Raw genomic sequence first — 18029 nt, 5'->3', positions numbered from 1 at the left:
GTACAGACTAGCAATGAGACTAGCAAGCTTGGAAAACACTTTAAACAAAGTTAACAAGCAATATAAAAAACGTTACTGTGCCTTTAAGAGAAACAAATTTTGGCAAAATTTGAAATAACAGTGAAAAAAGGCAGTTACACTAACAAAGTTTTTACAGTGTATGTAACAAGTTAGCAGAGCATTGCACCCACTTGCAAATGGATGATTAACCCCTTAATACAAAAAACAGATTAACAAAATGAAAAATATGTTTTTTAAACAGTCATAACAACTGCCACAGCTCCTACTTTTGAAGCCTTTTGAGCCCATCAGAGATGTCCTATAGCATGCAGGGGACTGCTGAGGGAAGCTGAATGTCACAGTTTGTAATTTTAACTGCACCAACTGTAACTTTTATACTATAACAGTGGAAAGCCTCTGTTTCTAGGCAAAAATAAAGCCAGCCATGTGGAAAAAAACTAGGCCCCAATAAGTTTTATCACCAAAGCATATATAAAAACGATTAAACATGCCAGCAAACGTTTTATATTACACTTTTATAAGAGTATGTATCTCTGTTAATAAGCCTGATACCAGTCGCTATTAAATCACTGCATTTAGGCTTAACTTACATTAATCCGGTATCAGCAGCATTTTTCTAGCAAGTTCCATCCCTAGAAATATGTTTACTGCACATACCTTATTGCAGGAAAACCTGCAAGCCATTCCCTCTCTGAAGTTACCTCACTCCTCAGAATATGTGAGAATGGCAATGGATCTTAGTTACTTCTGCTAAGATCATAGAAATCACAGGCAGATTCTTCTTCTAATGCTGCCTTTGATAAAACAGTACACTCCGGTACCATTTAAAAATAACAAACTTTTGATTGAAGTTAAGAAACTAACTATAATACACCACTCTCCTCTTACTACGTCCATCTTTGTTGAGACTTGCAAGAGAATGACTGGATATGGCAGTTAGGGGAGGAGCTATATAGCAGCTCTGCTGTGGGTGATCCTCTTGCAACTTCCTGTTGGGAAGGAGAATATCCCACAAGTAATGGATGATCCGTGGACTGGATACACTTAACAAGAGAAAAGTCAAATTTTAAGGTAAGAAAAATGTATTATTCAAATACATTATCCCAAATAATGAAACTGACTGTCTGAAATAAGGAATATTGAACATCCTGAATCGAGGCAAATAAATGTTTAAACACATATATTTAGAACTTTATATAAAAGTGCCCAACCATAGCTTAGAGTGTCACAGAAAATAAGACTTACTTACCCCAGGACACTCATCTACATGTAGTAGAAAGCCAAACCAGTACTGAAACAAGAATCAGTAGAGGTAATGGTATATATAAGAGTATATCGTCGATCTGAAAAGGGAGGTAAGAGATGAATCTCTACGACCGATAACAGAGAACCTATGAAATAGATCCCGTAGAAGGAGACCATTGAATTCAAATAGGCAATACTCTCTTCACATCCCTCTGACATTCACTGCACGCTGAGAGGAAAACCGGGCTCCAGCCTGCTGCGAAGCGCATATCAACGTAGAATCTAGCACAAACTTACTTCACCACCTCCATGGGAGGCAAAGTTTGTAAAAACTGATTTGTGGGTGTGGTGAGGGGTGTATTTATAGGCATTTTGAGGTTTGGGAAACTTTGCCCCTCCTGGTAGGAATGTATATCCCATACGTCACTAGCTCATGGACTCTTGCTAATTACATGAAAGAAATCTATTTTTTTTTAATGCTTCCTTCATATTGAAAACATGTTTAAACAATATATAATTTTTATTTATTTTCTTGTATTTCTTTAGGACTGTCAGGTACTCCTAACTAGTCCCATAAGATAAAAGAATAGTTAGTGTTTTAAGATTTTCTTTTTCCCCTTACTGATCCATTTTCTCGACAGTTCAACTTTCACACAGTGATTATTACTGTCACACAATTCCATACAAGTTTCTGAAAAATGTTTATTATAGGCAGTGTTTTTCTATTGTTAGACTGTTGCATTATTCCCCCTGTAGCTGAAAAATGCTTTTGTGTAAATTTAATACAGACCCTAGATGTTTTTTTGGCTAATTTAAAAATTATTGAGAATCTTTGAAGAATATAATATAACTAATTTTGGTGAATAGAATTTATATGGCGTTTGTAGAGTACCATCCATCTAACAGTTTGCCAGTTTCCAATATACATTTTCTTTTCTTTTTTAAATTTCATATCTTCCTTAAAAGGGATATTTAAAGCCATTTTTTAATCTATTCTTCAGAAATTATTCACTGTATAGCAAAACATTGTAAATGCTTTTAAAACAATTATTTGCATGCAACTTTAGATTTGTTTGAATAATATGCATTTTTTTGCAGACTATGGGCACATCTCTTGAGAAGCCTCTAGAATATAGCGGACTGCTTTGTTGTGGCCAATTAGGGCATAAATAAACATGCGCCTGCAGATATCAACCAATCACTAAACAGTATGTAGGCGTGTCAGGATTTTGTATTCCACAGAATGCACTCTAACCTTTTTGGGGGGGGGCGGGTGGAGTGAAAAATGCTACCATTTTTAGAGTTAAATTATTGGAAAAATAAATAATAAAAGTAAAGTGGAAAGTTTTTTTGTTTGTGTTTTTTAATTATGCATAATTAAACATTTTATAATGAATGAAATTTTGAGTTTCATTCGGAAACTCCAAAATACACAGATGAGCACAGCTTCTGAAAAGCATAACAACAAGCAAACTCACTGTTCATTTTTAAAGTTGATTCAAATGATTAACATTTGCTGCTTTAAAATATATATATGATTGTACAAAATGTATGATCTTGTATCGGATGCTAATCATTAATAATATGTGGATTGTGAGAGATATTTAGTTAAGAATACAGTGAGGCTTCTTAAAACTAACTTGTACTTTTCCTGAACTCATTACATCCGCACCGCCAACAGCAGAAGACATATTTAATTTTAATAATAAGCAAGACAATGTATATTAAAAAAAAAAGTATATATATATATATATAAATAAATAAGTATAATTTGTAAAAAAAAAAAAATCTGACCCTTTGCTTATAGTATGACAAGATTTTAGCACTGCTGGGTGTTGCCTACAAATGCTCAGATATAGAGGCCCATTTATCAAGCTCCGTATGGAACTTGTGGGTCCGTGTTTCTGGCGAGTCTTCAGACTTGCCAGAAACAGCAGTTATGAAGCAGCGCTCTAAAGACCGCTGCTCCATAATTCCCTGTCAGGAATCGCCACAATTCAACCCAATCGAGTACGATCGGGTTGATTGACACCTCCCTGCTGGCGGCCGATTGGTCGCAAGTCTGCAGGCGGGCGGTGTTTGCACCAGCAGCTCTTGTGAGCTTCTGGTGCAATGCTGAATACAGAGAGTGTATTGCGGACCTGATCCGCACGATCGTTGTTAAATAGGCCGCTTTTTGTATTTTGTGCATAGGGACATATGCATAAGTGGTCCATACCTTGTAAATTTATCATGTAAATTGCACTAGTAAATGCTGTTGGCTTCTACCACGCATGAAGAGAGTACGGATTTTATTATTACTGCAACACACAAATTAAACTTACTAAAAAAACTATGAAAAATGCCCTATAGTTGGCTTTTGCAAGCAAAGTGCTTAAGGAAAACAGATTACATAATGATCCTATTCGTGGGAGCTTAAAACTCACAACAATGCAATTGTCAGCCATCATTGAAGCAGTTCAAAAGACAAAGGGCTCAATATATCAAGCAGCGGATGCTGCTTCGGAGGCCAATTTTTCCTGCTCGCCTGAAACTAAAGTTAAGAAGCAGCGGTCGTAAGACCACTGCTCCTTAACCTCTCCACCACCCAAAAGGTGGGGGTTGAAATCATCCTGATCCGATATGATCAGGATGTCTGACAGCACCTGCTAGCGGCCGATGGGCCACTAGTGAGCAGGGGGCGGCATTGCACAAATATTTCTGGTGAAATGCTTGTACAATGATAAAAGCGTATGCTGTCTGCATTTAGAGATGTCGAGCAGACATGATTTGCTATAGTGAATCATGTCCGCTCGACACTTGGTAAATCGAGCCTAAGATGTCTGGTGAATATCATTACATAGTTTTGTTAAATCGGTTTGTTTTTTTTAAACACTCAATTGTATTTAATTTATTTTGAAAAAGTTTTTATTTTTGTTTTTTATAACAAGTTCAGGTATATACAGCAATTGTATTCAATTTAAAGGGACAGTCTAGTCAAAATTAAACTTTCATGATTGACATACGGCATGCAATTTTAAAGAACTTTATAATTTACTTTTAACTTTAAATTTGCTTTGTTTTCTTGGTATTCTTTATTGAAAGCTAAACCTAGGTAGGCTCATATGATAATTCCTAAGCCCTTGAAGGCCACCTCTTATCTCAGTTAATTTTGACAGTTTTTCACAGCTAGAGAGGGCTAGTTCATGTGTGCCATATAGCCAACATTGTGTTCACTCCCATGGAGTTATTTATGAGTCAGACCTGACTGGCTAAAATGCAATTCTGTCAAAAGAACTGAAATAAGGGGGCAGTCTGCAGAGGCTTAAATACAAGGTAATCAGAGCTAAGAAGTGTATTAATATAACCCTGATGGTTATGCAAAACTGGGGAATGGGTAATAAAGGCATTATCTATCTTTTTAAACAATAACAATTCTAGAGTAGACTGTTCCTTTAAGAACTGTGATACGAAAGGGTTTTGTAACTTGTAAATATATATTATGTTTATGTTAATTTCTAAAAGAAAATACATAAATAGCATACGGTTTATGTGCACTGACTAATGACCTGGAAGTTCTACTCAAGTCTCTTTAGAAATTGTTCTAGGAATCTGACTTCATTCCCACTGAAATATAGATATAAAGAAAAACGTAATTTATGCTTACCTGATAAATTCCTTTCTCCTGTAGTGTAGTCAGTCCACGGGTCATCCATTACTTATGGAATATTTCTCTTCCTAACAGGAAACTGCAAGAGAATTACCCAGCAGAGCTTGCTATATAGCTCCTCCCCTCACCTGTCATACTCAGTCATTCGACCAAGCATACGAAAAAGGAGGAACCATAGGGTACAGTGGTGACTGGAGTTTAATTAAAATTTAGACCTGCCGTAAAAACAGGGCGGGCCGTGGACTGACTACACTACAGGAGAAAGGAATTTATCAGGTAAGCATAAATTATGTTTTCTCCTGTTAAGTGTAGTCAGTCCACGGGTCATCCATTACTTATGGAATACCAATACCAAAGCTAAAGTACACGGATGAAGGGAGGGACAAGGCAGGAACATTAAACAGAAGGAACCACTGCCTGAAGTACCTTTCTCCCAAACACAGCCTCCGAGGAAGCAAAAGTGTCAAATTTGTAAAATTTTGAAAAAGTGTGAAGCGAAGACCAAGTCGCAGCCTTGCAAATCTGTTCAACAGAGGCCTCATTTTTAAAGGCCCAGGTGGAAGCCACAGCTCTAGTAGAATGAGCTGTAATCCTTTCAGGAGGCTGCTGTCCAGCAGTCTCATAGGCTAATCGTATTATGCTACGAAGCCAAAAAGAGAGAGAGGTAGTCGAAGCCTTTTGACCTCTCCTCTGTCCAGAATAAACGACAAACAGGGAAGAAGTTTGACGAAAATCCTTAGTTGCCTGCAAATAGAATTTCAGGGCACGGACTACGTCCAGATTATGCAAAAATCGTTCCTTCTTTGAAGAAGGGTTAGGACACAGAGATGGAACAACAATCTCTTGATTGATATTCTTGTTAGTAACTACCTTAGGTAAGAACCCAGGTTTAGTACGCAGCACTACCTTGTCTGAATGGAAAATCAGATAAGAGGAGAATCACAATGTAAGGCAGATAACTCAGAGACTCTCCGAGCCGAGGAAATAGCCATCAAAAACAGAACTTTCCAAGATAACAACTTGATATCAATGGAATGAAGTTTAAGCTCCACGGCGGAGCAACAGACTTAAACACAGGCTTAATCCTAGTTAAAGCCTGACAGAAAGCCTGAACGTCTGGAACTTCAGCCAGACGTTTGTGTAGAAGAATAGACAGAGCAGAAATCTGTCCCTTTAACGAACTAGTAGATAAGCCCTTTTCTAAACCCTCTTGTAGAAAGGACAATATTCTAGGAATCCTAACCTTACTCCATGAGTAACTCTTGGATTCGCACCAATGTAAATATTTACGCCATATTTTATGGTAAATTTGTCTGGTAACAGGCTTCCTAGCCTGTATTAAGGTATCAATAACCGACTCCGAGAAACCACGCTTTGATAGAATCAAGCGTTCAATCTCCATGCAGTCAGCCTCAGAGAAATTAGATTTGTATGTTTGAAAGGACCCTGAATTAGAAGGTCCTGTCTCAGAGGCAGAGACCACGGTGGACAGGACGACATGTCCACTAGGTCTGCATACCAGGTCCTGCGTGGCCACGCAGGCGCTATCAGAATCACCAAAGCTCTCTCCTGTTTGATCTTGGCAATCAAACGAGGAAGCATTGGGAATGGTGGAAACACATAAGCCATTTTGAAGACCCAAGGGGCTGTCAGAGCATCTATCAGCACTGCTCCCGGGTCCCTGGACCTGGATCCGTAACAAGGAAGCTTGGCGTTCTGACGAGACGCCATGAGATCCAGATCTGGTTTGCCCCAACGACGAACCAGTTGAGCAAAGACCTCCGGATGAAGTTCCCACTCTCCCGGATGAAAAGTCTGACGACTTAGAAAATCCGCCTCCCAGTTCTCCACGCCTGGGATGTAGATCGCTGACAGGTGGCAAGAGTGAGACTCTGCCCAGCGAATTATCTTTGAGACTTCCAACATCGCTAGGGAACTTCTGGTTCCCCCTTGATGGTTGATGTAAGCCACAGTTGTGATGTTGTCCGACTGAAATCTGATGAACCTCAGAGTTGCTAACTGAGGCCAAGCTAGGAGAGCATTGAAGATTGCTCTTAACTCCAGAATATTTATTGGGAGGAGTTTCTCCTCCCGAGTCCATAATCCCTGAGCTTTCAGGGAATTCCAGACTGCTCCCCAGCCTAGAAGGCTGGCGTCTGTTGTTACAATCGTCCAATCTGGCCTGCGAAAGGTCATCCCCTTGGACAGATGTGGCCGAGAGAGCCACCATAGAAGAGAATCTCTGGTCTCTTGATCCAGATTTAGTAGGGGGGACAAATCTGAGTAATCCCCGTTCCACTGACTTAGCATGCACAATTGCAGCGGTCTGAGATGCAGGCGCGCAAATGGTACTATGTCCATTGCCGCTACCATTAAGCCGATTACTTCCATGCACTGAGCTACTGACGGGTGTGGAATGGAGTGAAGGACACGGCAAGCATTTAGAAGTTTTAATAACCTGGCCTCTGTCAGGTAAATTTTCAGCTCTACAGAATCTATAAGAGTCCCTAGAAAGGGAACTCTTGTAAGTGGTAATAGAGAACTCTTTTCCACGTTCACCTTCCACCCATGCGACCTCAGAAATGCCAGAACTATCTCTGTATGAGACTTGGCAGTTTGAAAACTTGACGCTTGTATCAGAATGTCGTCTAGGTACGGAGTCACCGCTATGCCTCGCGGTCTTAGTACCGCCAGAAGTGATCCTAGAATTTTTGTAAAGATTCTTGCAGCCGTAGCTAATCCGAAGGGAACAGCTACAAACTGGTAATGCCTGTCTAGGAAGGCAAATCTCAAATACCGGTAATGGTCCTTGTGAATCGGTATGTGAAGGTAGGCATCCTTTAGGTCCACCGTGGTCATGTACTGACCCTCTTGGATCATGGGAAGGATGGTTCGAATAGTCTCCATTTTGAATGATGGAACTCTTAGAAATTTGTTTAGGATTTTTAAGTCCAAGATTGGTCTGAAGGTTCCCTCTTTTTTGGGAACTACAAATAGATTTGAATAGAATCCCTGCCCGTGTTCCGTCCGCGGAACTGGGTGGACTACCCCCATTAGTAAGAGGTCTTGTACACAGCGTAGAAACGCCTCTTTCTTTGTTTGGTTTGCTGATAACCTTGAAAGATGAAATCTCCCCCGTGGAGAAGTCTTGAAGTCCAGGAGATATCCCTGGGATATGATCTCCAACGCCCAGGGATCCTGGACATCTCTTGCCCAAGCCTGGGCGAAGAGAGAAAGTCTGCCCCCCACTAGATCCGTTTCCGGATAGGGGGCCCTCTCTTCATGCTGTCTTGGGGGCAGCAGCAGGTTTCTTGGCCTGCTTGCCCCTGTTCCAGGACTGGTTAACTTTCCAGCCCTGCCTGTAACGAGCAACAGCTCCTTCCTGTTTTGGAGCGGAGGAAGTTGATGCTGCTCCTGCCTTGAAGTTACGAAAGGCACGAAAATTAGACTGTTTGGCCTTTGATTTGGCCCTGTCCTGAGGTAGAGCATGGCCCTTACCTCCCGTAATGTCAGCAATAATTTCTTTCAAGCCGGGCCCGAATAAGGTCTGCCCTTTGAAAGGAATATTAAGCAATTTAGATTTAGAAGTCACGTCAGCTGACCAGGATTTAAGCCATAGCGCCCTGTGCGCTTGGATGGCGAATCCGGAGTTCTTAGCCGTAAGTTTGGTTAAATGCACAACGGCATCAGAAACAAATGCATTAGCTAGCTTAAGTGTTTTAAGCTTGTTCATTATTTCATCCAATGGAGCTGAGCGAATGGCCTCTTCCAGAGACTCAAACCAGAATGCTGCCGCAGGAGTGACAGGCGCAATGCATGCAAAGGGCTGTAAAATAAAACCTTGTTGAACAAACATTTTCTTAAGGTAACCCTCTAATTTTTTATCCATTGTATCTGAAAAGGCACAACTATCCTCCACCGGGATAGTGGTACGCTTAGCTAAAGTAGAAACTGCTCCCTCCACCTTAGGGACCGTCTGCCATAAGTCTCGTGTGGTGGCGTCAATAGGAAACATTTTCCTAAATATGGGAGGAGGGGTAAAAGGCACACCAGGTCTATCCCACTCCTTGCTAATAATCTCTGTAAGCCTTTTTGGTATAGGAAATACGTCAGTACACACCGGCACCGCATAGTATTTATCCAACCTACATAATTTCTCTGGAATTGCAACCGTGTTACAATCATTCAGAGCCGCTAATACCTCCCCTAGCAATGTGCGGAGGTTCTCTAGCTTAAATTTAAAATTGGAAATCTCTGAATCCAGTCTCCCTGGATCAGATCCGTCACCCACAGAATGAAGCTCTCCGTCCTCACGTTCTGCAAACTGTGACGCAGTATCTGACATGGCTCTCATCTCATCCGCGCGCTCTATCCTTAACCCAGAGCTATCGCGCTTGCCTCTTAAATCTGGCAACTTAGATAATACTTCTGTCATAACAGTAGCCATGTCTTGCAAAGTGATTTGTAAGGGCCTCCCTGATGTACTTGGCGCCACAAAATCACGCACCTCCTGAGCGGGAGGCGCAGGTACTGACACGTGAGGAGAGTTAGTCGGCATAACTTCCCCCTCGTCGTCTGGTGATAATTTCTTTACATGTAAAGATTGACTTTTATTCAAAGTAGCATCAATGCAATTGGTACACAAATTTCTATTGGGCTCCACATTGGCCTTTAAACATAGTGAACAAAGAGATTTATCTAAGTCAGACATGTTTAAACAAACTAGCAATGAGACTAGCAAGCTTGGAAATACTTTTCAAAATTAATTTACAAGCAATATAAAAAACGTTACTGTGCCTTTAAGAAGCACAGAAAAAACTGACACAGTTGAAATAACAATGAACAAAAATAGTTATAGCAACCAAATTTTCACAGTAAATGTATTAAGTTAGCAAAGGATTGCACCCACCAGCAAATGGATGATTAACCCCTTAGTACCCAAAAACGGATAACAATTATATAATTAACGTTTTTCTCACAGTCAAATACACTGTCACAGGACTACTGTGACTGATTACCTCCCTCAAAATGGATTTTGAAGACCCCTGAGCTCTCTAGAGACGATCTGGATCATGGAGGATGAAGTAGACAGATTGTGACTGAATTTTTACTGCGCAAAAAAGCGCTAAAATAGGCCCCTCCCACTCATATTACAACAGTGGGGAAGCTCAGAAACTGTTTCTATGCAGAAAACAAAAATGGCCATGTGGTAAAAATCAAGCCCCAATAAGTTTTATCACCAAGTACCTCACAAAAAACGATTAACATGCCAGTAAACGTTTTAAACATACATTTGAAAGTTATGTATTATTATTAATAAGCCTGCTACCAGTCGCATTTACTGCAGTTAAGGCTCATACATTATTTCAGTATTTACAGTATTTTCAGAGTCAATTCCATTCCTTAGAAAATACATTCAGTGCACACACACACATCAGCCTGATACCAGTCGCTATCGCTGCATTTAAGGCTGAACTTACTTTACAATGGCATCAGCAGTATTTTCTCAGTCAATTCCATTCCTCAGAAAATAATTTACTGCACATACCTATTTGTTGCAGGGGGGCCCTGCATGCTATTCCCCTTCTCTGAAGTTACCTCACTTTTCCTCAGATGAGAACAGCCAGTGGGTCTTAGTTACGTCTGCTAAGGCCATAGAAAAAAACCCAGGCAGATTCTTCTTCTAAAGCTGCCTGAGAATAAACAGCACACTCCGGTGCCATTTAAAAATAACAAACTTTTGATTGTAGAAATAAAACTAAGTTAAAAAAACACCACAGATCTCTCACAGCTTCCTATCTGTTAGGCTGCAAGAGAATGACTGAGTATGACAGGTGAGGGGAGGAGCTATATAGCAAGCTCTGCTGGGTAATTCTCTTGCAGTTTCCTGTTAAGAAGAGAAATATTCCATAAGTAATGGATGACCCGTGGACTGACTACACTTAACAGGAGAAATAATAGTAAGAGGCCTAAACCATCCGTAAGCACTAGATGCCCCTCCTATTTGGCCATTCACTGCATCATTCAAACTCTCAGACCACAATATTTATGTCTCCAGATGTTATAGCCTTTAGTACATCTGCTGTAAGGAAAAGCACCTACAAGTTTATGTTAAAGTGAAGGTAAACTTTGATGAATAAAAGCCCGGTTTTTAAAAATACTATTAAAAACAGGGGCACTTTCAATCATCAAAGTTTGGAAAGAAGCCGTTTTGTTTAAAAACTTACCTTTGTTCTTCTCACAGCCAGAGCAGCTTCTCCCACCCGGAGATCCTCTATTCACACGTCAGCAATAACTAATCTGGCTTCCTCCAATCACGGCATGGCCTCAGGCAATGACTCCCCTGGGGGGAAAGCCGTGATTGGAGGAAGCCGTATTAGTCATTGCTGACGTGTGAAGAGAGGATCTCTGGGTGGGGGAAGCTGCTCTGAATGTGAAAAGAACAAAGGTAAGTTTCTAATCAAAATGGCTGCTTTCTAAACTTTAATGAATGAAAGTGCCCCTGTTTTTAATAGTATTTTTTTAAAAACGGGATTTCATTCATCAAAGTTTACCTTCACTTTAAGGAAACAAACCCTTATTATTTCACTTGTTACAAGTCACATGATATTAACATAATACATCTGTATCCAAATAATACAAGATTTTCTGGAAACACCCACTTTTGGAACCCTTCTCCCTCCTTCTCCCTGTATATCCTGCTTTGTTCACAATAGAAATTAAAGTGATCAATTCAAGGTATGCTCACTAGCCCCAACAGTGTAACTGGCGGAGGGAGAGGAAAGGGGAAAGCGAGTATCCATTAAACACTAACACCTGCAGTGTGGAACAAAGCATAAGTATGTCTGTGATAGCCCACAGCTTTTCAGTAAGCCTGTGCCACACCCTGCCCCTCTGTGGGTATGTACTGCCCTTTTAAAACCTGACCCCTAAGATTAAGCTGTCAAATGTTGAGTGGAATAGGTTTTACTATAGGGAATAAGTTTGATTCAAATTAAGGAGTCAGTCACACACTTTGAGTCAGATATGTGTGTCTGTACACAGTTGTAAACAGAATAATAAAAATGTCAGAAGGCTAAAGTAAAGTTCTAGATGTCGTAACAACATATGTCTGAACTTTGTTTATCACAACATTAATTGTAGCTTTTGTGAGCCCAATCAAGTGTGTTTCGGCCATGAGAATACCTGAAATGGAACAAGATCAATATAAACTATAGTACACATTTGAAACAAGTATATGTGCTGATAAAGGTTTAATGGCACATCCTAGATAAATGCCTCTCTCTTACTATGTGTTTAACTCCTCCCATGCAATTTCCAAACAGGTCATGACCAGTGATTGGTGGATATGAACATTAGCAACCCTCAACTGACTCTCCAGACATTGGGTACATAACCTTGACTATAAGTTTAACACCTTTGCATCTATTAAAAATATAAAGTGCATTAAAAGGGATAGGACAGTCAAAATTAAACTTGCATGATTCAGATGTAATGTAATTTGAAAATACTTTTAAATTCACTTCTATTTTCAAATGTGCTTTTTTCTCTTGGTATCTCTTGTTGAAAATGAATATGCACATATACTACACTAGTGGGAACTAGCTGCTGATTGGTGCCTGCACACATTTGTCTCTTGTGATTAACTAACTAGATGTGTTCAGCTAGCTGCCAGTAGTGCAATAATGTTCCTTCAACAAAGGATAAGAAGAGAATAAAGCAAATTTGATAGAAGTAAATTGGAAAGTTGTTTAAAATTGTATGTTCTATTTAAATCATGAAATACATTTTTAGGGTTTCCTGTCTCTTTAATGAAACAATACATTTATTTTTAAACTGTCCTTTAAATGAGGGAAACAAATATTTAAAGAAAAGGTTGCATTTAAAGGCATATCTAAGATATACGTTTATTCTCCAGGGGACAATAAAATTAGAAGTAATTATGACCTAGTTGTAAAAACGACATGGCCTTTTTGTTATTACACATAGACAATGTTTAAACAGTACATACACAGAAACAAGGAGTGTTACTATGGAATGTACAAATGGAGGTTATGTATTAAGGTGTTAACTGAATAGCAGATAAAACATCAAACGTATATTCATCCATATACACTATGTTTTATGTACATTTTGGTGGCAGAAGTTTTTGGATTTATTTTAAATCAATTTCGATCAAATACTTTGGAAATGGCATGTAAAAAGCCTAGTTTAGCTTAATGGTGACACTTCTTACTAATGTCATTTAACCAAAACCTGGAAAATTCATTACAAAAGTTTATGTTTGGTAGAATAACCTTTGGCTGTAATTGCATCTGTAACTCTTTTAGGGAAACTCGCTACAAGCTTTGCACATCTGGATCCTGCAATTTTTTCACAATTCCTCTTCGTAAAATGGAATACTAAAGTTAAAAAATAAAACGTTGATGATTCAGACACAGCACACTATTTAAAATAACTTTCCAATTCACCAGCGATATCAAAATGTGCACAATTTTATATGCACACTTTGAGGCACCAGCTGAGCAGGGGCATGAATTCACAGTATTTATGTGCAAGCATTTTTTGATTGGTTGATGGCTGTCACACGATGTGGGGAGACGGGGGGAGGAAAATGGAACTAAATTTGAAATTTGTTAACTGAAAAAAAATCTCATTTGAAACTCAGACTAAATGCTTCTGCGTTGTCTTTTATTATGCATGTTGAATATACAATTATATAGTTTATAAATAGTCATTTAAAAGGACAGTATACACTCATTTTCATATAACTGCATGTAATAGACACTACTATAAAGAATACGATGCACAGATACTGATATAAAAATCCAGTATAAAACCGTTTAAAAACTTACTTAGAAGCTCTCAGTTTAGCTCTGTTAAAAAGGTAGCTGGAAAGCCCACTGCAAGTGGGAAATAAGACACTCCCTCCCCCCCACTTCTTTTGCATATGAAAAGACCCTTTACACAAACAGGAGCAAGCTGGAGTAGGTATCCTACGGAATTCTCATAAAACTTTGGGGCTTGGTTAGGAGTCTGAAAATCAGAGCAATGTTATTTAAAAATAAGCAAAACTATACATTTAAAAAAAAACTTTTATGGGCTATATAAATAGATAATCTACAAAACGTTTATGCAAAGAAAAAATGAGTGGTACTCAAATTCTTATGTAGCTTTGGCTGTGTGTGTTGCAGATTGGTTTTCTACTAGAATTGCTCTCTATTGGCTACGTGTGCTTTTGTGCTAATGCCAAAATGTTCAGTTTTGGCCTCATCAGGGAACCTTTTCAGTATGTTTGCTGTGTCTCCCACATGCCTTATGGCAAACTTCAAACAGGATTTGATGTCAGCAATGTCATTTCTTGTCACAGCTCTTAAACACCGCATAGTAGAGGAGCTGGGTTATAATTGTTCCATAGATGCTTCCTCTCATCTTAGCTGCGGATGTCTCCAGTTCCTTAAGAGTTAACATTGGACTATTGGTTGCTTCTCTGACTAATGCCCTCCTTACTTGGTCATTTAATGTCCTCCTTACTTGGTCACTGACTTTTGATAGAGAACTTTCTCTACACAGCTGCAGTTGAACAATATTCTTTCCTTTTTTTAAATAATGGATTTAAAGGTGTTGCAGTAGATGTTAAGAGTATGGAATTTTTTTAAAATAAACAACCCTTATTGGTGCTTCTCCAGAACTTTGACCTCAGACTTTTTGTTAGTTACTTGGTTTCCATGATGCTGTTTAAGATATGCTTTCAACAAATCCTGGGGCCTTCCAGAAACAAATGTATGTACAGGTGGCCCTCGTTTTACAACGGTTCAATTTACACCGTTTCAGAATAACAACCTTTTTTTCCAGTCATATGACTGCTATTGAAAAGCATTGAGAAGCAGTTCATTTATTAAAATAACCAGTAGGTGGAGCTATCCGCTTGTGTTGCAGCAAAGCCAAGCAAGCTGAAATTAATCAGTTTAACCAGACCTGAGCTATCGAGCAGATTTCAAAGGAACAAGATCTTCCTGTCTATAACTCAGTCCAGATTGGAATGCATAGAAAGAACTGTTTGCAGAAAAATGCAAGTGAAGTCTGTGTTGTGTGATTATTTTATTAGGTTTATAATGCTGTTTAGCATTTAAAGTCTACATTTCAAAGCTTTTTAAATAATGTATTAGGTGTTACTTATGACAATTTTGAGAGGAGCCTGGAACCTATCTCCCTCACTTCCCATTGACTTACATTATAAACTGGGTTTCAATTTACAACTGTTTCAATTTATAACCATTCCTTCTGGAACCTAACCCCGGCGTAAACTGAGGGCTACCTGTATTTTTAGATGGACTTTGAGATTGAGATGATCCCTTCAACTAATAATTTTGACTTCTGAAGGCAACTAGTTACACCACTGCTTTATTAGAGTTATGCATCAGAGAGTTTTCCATCAGGTTTCAAATCCCCCCATATTTGCCTAATAAACTTCCTGACACAGACCCAAATTAAGATACGGTTGCAGGGTACCATCTGTCTGCTGTCCTCCCTTCTTTGTCTCCACTTCAATGGGCTCTTGTGAGTTGAGGTCACCTTGTTTCCCCACCCAACACAAATTCTCAAAGCACACATTCTTAGCTTTGTATTTTCCCTGAGACACAATAACTAGTGGACATATACTTATTTTTTAATAAAGGGCTGCAAAAACTAGTGCTACTGAGTGCATGCAATTCACAGGCCCCCAGTCTGCCATCTCTAGCTCAAAGTAAGTTTTTATGACACAAAGACTGGTAGTAAACAAATATGTTTAGTGTGAGGCTTGACGCTCATGCTACATTCACATAAAAGCAGGAAAATGAGTTTACTGTAATAAGTCAGATTATAAAAGTTTATAGAAACAATATCTTGTTAAACCCCATCTATGAATGGAATGTTAACACTTCCTTGAGGAAAGAAAACAAGACTTACAGTACAGTAGTAATATGGTACACACATATTTCTGATTCCTTAATGAAGGCGTGCCCAACCTCTTCAAATTAAGGTCTGCATGGTAAACAAGCTAAACTTATTTTACAAAATTAATTATCAAATCCAAAACCACACTGACACTAACTGAGCAGCCATTTAATTCACATTTACTATTCTTGTACTGTTGGAATAATTTACATAAGCACCCAGACCCATAATATATATATATTCTGTATATGCAGAACTTTCCCTGAGGGGATAGGAATGAGCAATCTGCACCTATCAGATGTATAGATGAGTTTGTAGATGGGCTCTGCATGTGTTGTAATTCTGTGGACAAGTATATAAGGTGTGATCACACACACAAGCTCCTCAAAAACAGATAGATGGTCATGAAGTCCTGTGAAAGTGCTGTACATACACCCATAATTTAATCAGAAGTATAAAATCAATAGAGGGCTCAAGAAAGATCAAGTCAACAAAGATAAATAATTAAACCAATACTGAGATATATTCTAATCCTTTAGAAAAGCTTATTGTGACTTTTTAAAAAAAATATATATTTACCATTGGTAATTTCTATTAATAAGTCATTTGTTAAACACTTTTAAACAACTGTAATTAGGATTGCCAGACGTCCAGTGAGTACTGTATTTTAGCAAGCTGTCCAGTCTCTGAGAGATAGCTAAAAGTAAAAGGCCTTCTATGCCTCAATGCATAACAAATACTGAGAAGAAAGAGGTGAGGGGCAGTGAAGGAGGTCACTGTCAGCCAAAGATGTAAAATAATGTATTTGTATGTTACTGGCAGTCAAGGTTGTAAAGTGACTGCTCAGTTGTGAAAAAAATGTATGGTGGGATCAAGAGTGGGGGCTAAGTTAGAGCTTTTGGGTGGGAACTGTGTGACCCCCACAGACCAATGTGCCCTGTCACCAACAATTTGTCCAGTATTTTTGTGGAGGACAGCTGGGAACCCCAAATGTAATATACCCTAATAAGCCTCAGTTTGAATGTTGGCTACTGGGTGACTTGTCAGCATAGTGAGAATCTGAATCTAAAATGGACACGAAACACCAAGTTTTTCTTTCATGATTCAGATAGAGTATACACTTTTAAATAACTTTCCCTTTCACCTCTTTTATCTAATTTGATTTGTTCTCTTGATATCCTTTGTTTAAAAGCATACCTGGGTAGGCTCAATAGCTGGTAGCTAGATGGTGATTGGTGGCTGCACATATATGCATCCTGTGATTGGCTTACCAATGTGTTAAGCTAGCTCCCAGTACTGCAATGCTGCTCCTTCAAGAAGGGATAACAAGAGAATTGAGCGAAAATCATAATAAAAGTAATTGGAAAGTTGTTTACAAATGCATGGTCTATATCAGTGTTTCTGAACCGCGGTCATCAAGTAGCCCCAGGCCAGGTTTTCATTATAGCTGAACTAGTGCACAGGTGAAGTAATCAGCTGATCAGTAACCATGGTTCCTAACCTGCTCTCACACATCAGCTGATTATTTCACCTGTGCACTGGTTCAGCTATACAGGGAGTGCAGAATTATTAGGCAAGTTGTATTTTTGAGGATTAATTTTATTATTGAACAACCATGTTCTCAATGAACCCAAAAAACTCATTAATATCAAAGCTGAATAGTTTTGGAAGTAGTTTTAGTTTGTTTTTAGTTATAGCTATTTTAGGGGGATATCTGTGTGTGCAGGTGACTATTACTGTGCATAATTATTAGGCAACTTAACAAAAAACAAATATATACCAATTTCAATTATTTATTTTTACCAGTGAAACCAATATAACATCTCAACATTCACAAATATACATTTCTGACATTCAAAAACAAAACAAAAACAAATCAGTGACCAATATAGCCACCTTTCTTTGCAAGGACACTCAAAAGCCTGCCATCCATGGATTCTGTCAGTGTTTTGATCTGTTCACCATCAACATTGCGTGCAGCAGCAACCACAGCCTCCCAGACACTGTTCAGAGAGGTGTACTGTTTTCCCTCCTTGTAAATCTCACATTTGATGATGGACCACAGGTTCTCAATGGGGTTCAGATCAGGTGAACAAGGAGGCCATGTCATTAGATTTTCTTCTTTTATACCCTTTCTTGCCAGCCACGCTGTGGAGTACTTGGACGCGTGTGATGG

General features: G+C 39.0%; 1 protein-coding gene across 1 annotated transcript in view; it reads right to left on the bottom strand.

Annotated features, from left to right (window-relative positions):
• The window catches only part of MICU2 (mitochondrial calcium uptake 2), an 811360-nt gene that overhangs the window by 657591 nt on the left and 135740 nt on the right, over positions 1-18029 (bottom strand). The gene's annotated exons all lie outside the window — the stretch shown is intronic.

The sequence above is a fragment of the Bombina bombina genome, chromosome 3, assembly GCF_027579735.1.
Source record: "Bombina bombina isolate aBomBom1 chromosome 3, aBomBom1.pri, whole genome shotgun sequence".
NCBI lineage: Eukaryota > Metazoa > Chordata > Amphibia > Anura > Bombinatoridae > Bombina > Bombina bombina.
Note: the sequence above shows the minus strand (reverse complement) of the source record. Positions and strands in the feature narration are given on the sequence as shown.